The sequence below is a fragment of the Nannospalax galili genome, unplaced genomic scaffold (genome assembly GCF_000622305.1).
Source record: "Nannospalax galili isolate Female #2095 unplaced genomic scaffold, S.galili_v1.0 scaffold202, whole genome shotgun sequence".
Taxonomy (NCBI): domain Eukaryota; kingdom Metazoa; phylum Chordata; class Mammalia; order Rodentia; family Spalacidae; genus Nannospalax; species Nannospalax galili.
The window spans coordinates 2,773,568-2,780,110 of record NW_008349000.1 but is presented as its reverse complement, the minus strand read 5'-3'; positions in this window follow the sequence as shown (position 1 = coordinate 2,780,110).

Genomic DNA, 6,543 nt, shown 5'->3' with positions numbered 1-6,543 from the left:
AAATGTAAAATGTACATATTTGTGAGGCCAAGAAAAATACTGTCAAATTGGAGCTTTAAAAGAGATTTAACTAAAACAGTAGAATTCGCCACACTCCTAGAAGGGGTTGGGGATTATCATTCAGGAAAATAGAAAAGAGGAAATATCCTAAGTTTTTACATCAAGTCAATTGAATTCTTGGTATCTCAAATCATTTGTATGCACTTGATGCCCAAAGGTAGAAGCAGATGTCCTAGAAAACTGGTGGTTAAATAAATTGATTTCAAGAGGGAGGGAACCATATAATTTATAATTTAAAAGCCCATTAATTTACTAAATATACTAGTCTGTTTTCTATTGCTAATAGAACAATACTTCTGCCCTGTGAGGAAGTTATAAAGAGGCTTATCTGAGCACATAATTTTGATGGAAGAGCAAGGGTTACATCTGGTCATGGCTTTCCTGTTAACTTACTCCTTAGATGGCACAGAGTATTACATGCCAGAGACAAGGACTATGTTTGTATACATGGCCCACGGTTGTCTCCCTCTATTCTTATAAAGCTGCCAGAATTCAGTCTTAGTACCTCTGCCTTGATGACTTTATCTAATTTTAATCACCTGTCAAGGTCCCGCCTATAAGCACTAAAGTTGTATTTGATGTCTACCCTTTAGATTTCTCATAATGGGGATTAAACTTCTGTATATAAACCTATAGGGGACACACTCAGAACTTATTACACTATAATACTAATCACCCCTGAAAAATTATTTAACATAATTACACATAATTAAATAATTTCTTCAAAATATTCCAAACCATTTAAAAAATACTTATTATTTATTGTTTTTATTTTATGTTTGGGTATCTTTTGCCTGCATGTGGGTAGGTACATCTGTGTCATGCAGTGCCCACAGAGGTCAGAAGAGGGTGTCATATTACCTGGAACTGGAGTTACAGACCATTACTAGCTGCCATGTGGGTGCTGGGAATTGAACCTGGGTCCTCTACAAGAGCAATCAGTGCTCTAAATTGCTAAACTATCTCTCCAGCCCCTCTAATCCAATTATTTAAGAGTAAGTAATGCCCATAAAACTTTATGAGCCATGGCTAAAAAGATGGCTCAATGGATAAAAGCACTGGCTACTCTTGCAGAAGACCAGGGTTCAGTTCCCAGCACCTGCATGGGAGCTAAAAACACTCCATCTAACTCCATTTTCAGAGGATCAGCCCCCCTCTTCTGGCCTCCATGGGCATTGCATGAACATGTGCACTTAACATACCAGCAAAACACCATGGATACATACAGTGCACTGCTATAAATAGAAGATGATAGATTAGATATATGAATAAATAAAGATAGAAAGATGGATAGACTATAGACAGTAAAGAAGATTACATGTGATTCATATGCACATATAGAGAGGCATATAATGCATACATGTAAAACAATGACTGTAAACATTGGACATAATAATTTTATGCCCTTGAAGGATAGATAATTCATAACAGAAGTTGAATCTAGAGAGTAATAGATAAGGGATGTCTCCCAGAAAGTAAAATAAAGACATCCCTCTCTGCAGACAGAGGTCCTCACCATACCAAACAAGCTAGACTCTGTCAGGGGTAGAGATGAATGCTGTGGATTTTCTACTCATTTTGCTCAAATAATAATTGTGGGGGCCTGAGGCCAGGAGCAAGGCAAGATGGTGCCTAAAGGAAATGGCCGAGGCGTGATCAGACTTGTTTGGCACCTAGAGGAAAAGGCCAGAACATGGCCAGACTTGTTTTGAAGAATCGCTGATTGGTTCCTGTCATTTCCGTGCATCTTGGCAGCACGTGATCACCTCGTGAATGCTATGCTCTGTTATAGAGAGGAGACTGCACGCTCAAGTTCACCTTTAATATGATTGGACACTTGGTTGGGGAGGGGATTTTCCTTTGTGATTTTTGCCTTCGTAAGCCCTGTAACACCTGTAATAAATGAGTTCCTGCTTGACTGGCTCCCTGTCGTGTCTGATTGTCCCCCGGGGAGGCTGTGGGTAACGGTTGGACAACTCATCCCCCTTTCCCCGGCTCCTGTGTTGGGGCAGGATCCCCGACTTCTGGCACCCAACGTGGGGCTTGAAGACCACTGTGCTTGACTGGCTCCCTGTCGTGTCTGATTGTCTCCCGGGGAGGCTGTGGGTAACGGTTGGACAGCTCATCCCCCTTTCCCCGGCTCCTGTGTTGGGGCCGGATCCCCGACTTCTGGCACCCAACTGGGGCTTGAAGACCATTAGAACAGTCCGATTCCTCATCAAAGAGGGTCTGGGAGGCCGCCCTGTGTCTTGCTTCCTGGCTGACGGTGGGCAATTTATTCCAGTGAGCTACCTGGGATTGGTTTGAACAACTGGCTCGCAAGGCAGAGATCAATAGAGGGAAGAAACCACCCTTGGGGTTTTACCCCATGATCTCAACCCTTAAGTCATGTTTTCAACCCAATCTGACCCCTAGGCATACCGGCCTTTGCTGGGTGGATAAGGTTGCAGGGGAAGATCAATGGGTCGCGTTTGATAAGGAGAGAGCCCAACAACTGAAAATGAAGCGTATACTATGGAGAGACCTGGAAAGGGGTGGGTGATGAGAACGGGAAAGATAAAGGGGGGACCCTGGGTGGTCAGGATGAGCATGAGGGAAAGGACCCTTTGGGGGAGCCCCCCCATCTAGTACATCAGAGCTCTCGCTCCCATGGGACTGGTCCAGACTTTCCCCATAACATCAACCCCAGATCCCAGCACCCAGCCACCTAGTACACTTGGGAGGCTAAATATCTTAAAGAATTAAAGAAGGCAGTGGCCGAGGATGGCCCTGGGTCCCCCTGGGTCGACACCCTTCTCTAGGGCTTGGTATATCAACCCTATACGGCCAAAGACTGGATGGATTTGGCAAAGGCAGTCCTCCTCAGTCCCTTGTTTATTAAACGGGCAGCACTATACTGAGAGGAATATCGGGTCCAAGTGAAAAATAACCTTCCTGCCACCCCCCATCTCTATCACTTTCAGCATGCTGACAGGGACCAAGGACGCCTTTGCCTCAGGCGCCCAGCAGGCAGCACTTCCACCACTGTATATGGAACAGGTCAGGGCCCTTGGCCTGAGGGCCTGGCATAAGTTAGATATGGGCCCTATGGAGCCGCCCATATCATGGATCCACTATAACCCCCAGGGCCAAGCTATCATAGAACGTAACCATCAGGACCTAAAGACCCAATTACAAAAACAAAAAGGGGGAGTAAGCCCCCACAAACAGCTAGGTTCAGCCTTATTTACCATTAATATTCTCAATTTTCAAAAAGGTCAATTGGAATCTCGATTCCAAAAACATTGGGTACATCAGGAGCGAAGACCAGAGGTGTGGGTCAGATGGAAGGATCCAGTAATGGGACAATGGTGAGGACCCAACCCTCTCCTTACTATGGGCAAGGGGTTTGGATGTGTCTTTCCCACGGATGAACCCCAACCCATCCGGGTACCTGCAAGGAATCTAAAGATCCAGGAACAACCCTGTCCCAAAGGTAACAGCCCTTTGAGGAGGATTTCTATGTCTTACAGGATGGAGTATTCTGGATGGAAGGCTTTCATTGCCGTGCTTGCCGCTGCTGCCCTGGCCGTCATCGTCTTTATCGTTACCATCATTATTCAAGATCTGATCAATAGACTGCTGACCAAAATCTGTCAATAATGGTATTCCTTCTCCTGCTAGCCATCTGTCAGATAAAAGCCGAGGACCTCTGGGCCTTGGTCCCTTCCCTGCCTATGCTCTTGCCCTTCTCTTAAATGAAAAGCTTGCCGTTACCAAAGACATGGCTCTCTTAGCTTGAGACACCTTCCCCACTTATACTCTTGCCCTTCTTTTAAGTGAAGAGCTGGCAATTACCAAAGACTTGGCTCTGCTAGCTTGTGACCCTTGCTTTAGGTCACTTTGTCTCACCTCTTCCATATTGCTGACCAATTAGATTATTGCTCTAAATTATACCTGAGCCCTGGTCCTATCAATGGACTCTTCCTTTTTTAGTAAGGTATGGGAGCATGTTTCTAATGCTTGTGCTAGCTTTTGTTCTCCTCAGGTGTCTCTGCTTGGTTATCAGAAAACAAAGACAGAGGAAGAAAGTCCTGGTCCAACTTGCCCTGGCCACCCAATCCCCCTCGGGTCCCTCCTCACAAAAAATCCAGGCATGGATGCTTGAGCTAGCCTGAGGGCCCAGGTTGCTTTGCCCCCTTATGGGATAGACCCCCGTATATTAACCACAAAAGGGCATGGCTGGTCCCAATAACAGGTAAGACCCTCCCAGACTGATGAACCCAAGACAGGGGCCATGAGGGCAATCATGGTTACCCAAGGACGGGCAACTTCAGCTCCTGAGGAGAGGCACTTAAGATAGGAAGGCAATAGCAGTGGAGGGGGATGGGGATGGTGTGCCCCATCCCCAGGGGCTATCCTTAAGGAACCTCACTTTTAAAACACGTAGGGTGAGAGCTGCGGGGGCCTGAGGCCAGGGGCAAGGCAGGATGGCGCCTAGAGGAAATGGCTGGGGGCATGATCAGACTTGTTTGGTGCCTAGAGGAAATGGCTGGAACATGGCCAGATTTGTTTTGAAGAATCACTAATTGGCTCCTGTCATTTCTGTGCATCTTGGCAGCTATGGAGATGAGACTGCATGCTCAAGTTCACCTTTAATATGATTGGACACTTGGTTGGGGAGGGGATTTTCCTTTGTGGTTTTTGCCTTCATAAGCCCTCTAATGCCTGTAATAAATGAGTTCCTGCTTGACTGGCTCCCTGTCGTGTCTGATTGTCTCCCAGGGAGGCACGGTAATGGGCGGACAGCTCATCTCCCTTTCCATGGCTCCTGTGTCAGGGCAGGATCCCTGACAAATAATGTTCCTTGAGGTTTTTGTTTTCTTTTTGTAGATAATAATATTTGGGGTTTTAACTGTTGTTTTATTTTGTTTCTGTTAGTGATTTTATTTTTATACTAAGTAAAATGTTTAATATTTTTATTATGTAAGCTGCTGAGGCACAATGAATACTGTCTCCATCTTCCAGCGAGAATCATACTCCCAGTTCTAGATGGGGTTGGTGAAGACATAGAACTGTGTAATTTTCCCTTGCTTTCATATATAAGGAAGCAATAAAGTAAATATTGATAATTTGGATAAAGATATTATTGTAACAAAATACAAAAGCAACTTTAAGGAAGAAAGTGTTTATTTTAGCTGACAGTTTAGTTCACAGAAATAGGAAAAAGAGTTAAGACAAACATGTACAAGAATCTTCACAATGACACTACGCAGGCACCTCACTCAATGCACTGGTCCTCCATGGCATCTGAACCAGACATTCCAATAGCTTCTGGAAAGTTTGTTTCAGGAGCTCAGCTTCCCCTTTTCAAGCCTGCCTACATACCCTGGTTGCCTGGCTCCAGACACTGTGCCACCATGGCTTCCTACTCCAGGCCCACTCACAGCTCCCAGGAATTTTGCTCCTTGAGCTCAGCAAGTAGTGGATACTGATTTTCCCTGCTAATCCCATGTAAACTGCCTGGGAACTTACTGGAACAACACCCACAGAGGAAACCTGCTACAAAGGCAGCCCTCTCCTAAACATTGTGAACATTAACAATTTTAAAAAAAAGGTGATCCTGAGAATAAAAAAAAAAGACCTCAACCAACAAACTGACTACTTCAGACCTATAAACGACAGTGCAGAAACAAAAACAGAAAAAACAAGAAAACCTGTTTCCCATAAATCACTAATTCGTAAAATATGTCTCCTAATGAAAATGGCCTGGATGAACTTCCAAAGAATTTTAATAAATTATAGATTATAACCATGCATACATAGCCCAAAGAAGATATGAATACACTTCAAGAAAATAAAAATAAAGAGCTGCATGAAATACTGAAGTCAATAGAAAATGTAAAAGCAGAATTCAATGAAGAGGTAGAATTAATGACAGAAAACTAAACTGAAATCATGCTTAAAATGAGTCAATAAGTCAACTAAGGACAACAGTGGAAACTATCATCAATATAATGGATCATGTAGAAAACAGAATCAGGGCTGGAAGACAAGAAAAAGGAATTACAACTCAGTAAAAGTCAATGTTAAATTTGAAAAATCTATGCATAGAATGTGGGAATGCTCTGGGAACATGGAAGTGTTTTGGGACACCATGAAATGACCCAACCTTTAGATTATGGGCAAAGAAGGAGCAAAAGAAAGAGGAGATGGAGGAGAATGAGGAAGAGGGGAAGAAAGAAGAAGGAGAAGGGGAAGGGGAAGCTGTAGCATAGGAATAGAAAATATTTTCAATAAAGTGACAAAGAAGAAATGAAAGAGATGCCCAGCCAGTTACCGGAGTCCTGGAGAACACCAAATAGCTTAGACTAGAAAAGAAACTCACCAAGAAATATTATAAACACAACTTCTAAAACATATAATAAAAATACTTGAAAGCTGAGAAAGAGAAAAGTCATTTAAGGAGGTAGGTCCAACAAAATAACAATTGACTACTAGACA